A 2,339-nucleotide genomic window follows, 5' to 3' on the forward strand; every position below is an offset into this window, starting at 1 on the left:
GGCAACAAAACAGCAATTGTCAAGTTCTAGCTAGATACTATTGCTGTGGAAGTATCTGGACCTATAGACTGGCACTTGCGTCTCTCTCTCTCTCTCTCTCTCTCTCTCTCTCTCTCTCTCTCTCCTCTCTCCCCCCTCTCCTTTTTTTTAATTAAAACAAGATTAGCACATGTTAAAGAGTTGTCAAAGATATACCAGGCTCTAATGAAGACTTTCTCCTTGAAGTAACTAGATGGACTGAGAAAAATGCAAAGGGAATCATTTCCTATGTGGCTCAATGCTAATTAGTGCCATGCCCATGTACTACTTAAAATCATTTTGCGTATGCTAGTGGTACACAGCCCATGCTTCAGGAAGCACTGGGCCGGCTTATCTGGGAGGATCCCTCCAGCTCAAAAGTTCTGCAATTCTAGTCTCCCTCTTAGGTCAACTTGGCTCTCTGCCCTCAACTCACTTCATCTCACCTTTACCCCAACCCTGGTTAAGGACTTTTTTTGGTCTCTGAATCTACAGGATTTTATTTATGGCCCATGTTCCTTCTCTTCTGAGTCAACATCATCCAGTGACTTCTGTTAGTTGGGGGTCTGCAGCTACAATTTTGGTGGCAGGGTTGTGACATGGTCAAAAGGATGTAGCTGTGATGGCGACCCAAGAAGAACCATGCTTCACAGTCTCGTCACCTTCCAATTGGTTTTGGGAACCAAACCGAAGGGGGGAGTGTGGCCAGGAAAGTGTATTCTTTGGTCTCCTCTGGGGAGGGTAGACAGACCTCATGATGCTGAGAGTGTCCCGAGGGATGACCTAGGGAATTGTGACTGCCCTGGATCAACAAGGATCCAGTAGCTAGAGGAGGGAGACACAGAAGAGAACCCAGAAGAAAGCAGAGAGACTATTTCTTCCCCAACCCATGCCCCGGCTCTAGCCTGTCCTTGCCTTTAGCCATTCCGACTTCCAACCCCATGGGAGCAGTCTTACATCCCTTGGCCTTCCCAGAGCATCTCAGCCTCCATCCGCCTTGGGCTCCACCTGGCCTCCCCATCTAACCCCCCAGGTTTTTGTGCAAATGGAGCATATTTTATGTGCGAATATTTTAGTAACCGTATGTTCTGCAAGTAAACCTGTGTTAATACTCGTCAACAACTGCAGAGTTTATGATACCAATAACACTTCCTACAATGAAGACAAAAAACATTTGTTTGTTTTCTAAGAATGTTTATTTGTAAACATATGTATTCACTATATTAATATGAATTTCTTACCTGGCAATAAAACTGATTATATGTGATGCTGTTGGGTTTGCCATGTATCTTTCTAGGGTCCAATATCCTTACCTGAATTTTCATCAGGGGGCACCACTATTAGCATAGAGAGCTAAATTTTGAATATTTGGAGTGTATGGGAAACCTTTACAGGGAAGGCAACATTTTAGTTAAGAGCAATTCAGACACATTTTCCAGCAGGCTATTTTGTCTGAAGCCTTTATAATGAGCCTGTGTCGTGTCTCTTAGTTCACTTCCTGCCTTAAAAAATGTCCCATTGCTACGTCTCCTGTTTATAACTAAATGTATCCTTAATGGTCAAGAATCTTGCTAAGATTTGCACTTTTGTTTGTACCAGCGACCAGGGTTGTGAAACACACAAATATTGAAAGGATGGGAATCTTTCCCTATTTATTAAATTTGATTTCTGGCCTGGCTTCTGTCAGCACTAAGTTTGAAATTTTCAGAAATCTGCCTTGGTATGGTTCCCTGGAAAGGAATTCTGAGACACAGATTTGAGGGCAATTAGTTTATTTGAGAAGCAGAAGGGGATGCTGGTAGGGGGTGGGGAAGTGAGACAAAGAAAGGAAAGCAGTCAAAAATGGTTACTTTATCGTGCCAGCTACCACAGTGACTGACTGGAGTTTAAGGCAATAGGGGAACTTTGGGAAAAGGTATAGAATTAGCACACACTCAAAGTCATTGCACCCTAATGGGTGTCAACACACTGACTCCCATCGGACATCATTTGAGCATTGCTTTCAGGGAGTGTTGATATTCAGACATTTCCAAGTCAGAGGCATTTCCATTGGAGAAAGCCCTAGGCACAGACATGCATCTACTAGTAATTGGAAATCAGACATTGTGTACTGAAGTCCTAAAGACCCAACGGATGGAGTCAGGAGCTCACAGGGGCTGCTCAAAGCCAGAGTTCTGAGGTCTCTGGGAATGGAGCTTCCACTCACCAGATACTTAGGGAAGTTGTCAATGTCAAGCAAAGGGGATAGTGGACCACAGTCTGTAGTCAGAGGCAGTGTTCTTTCACTGGGATTTGGAGACCCTTCATTGGCCAGATGGTCA

The sequence above is a fragment of the Myotis brandtii genome, unplaced genomic scaffold, assembly GCF_000412655.1.
Source record: "Myotis brandtii unplaced genomic scaffold, ASM41265v1 scaffold363, whole genome shotgun sequence".
Classification (NCBI taxonomy): Eukaryota; Metazoa; Chordata; class Mammalia; order Chiroptera; family Vespertilionidae; genus Myotis; species Myotis brandtii.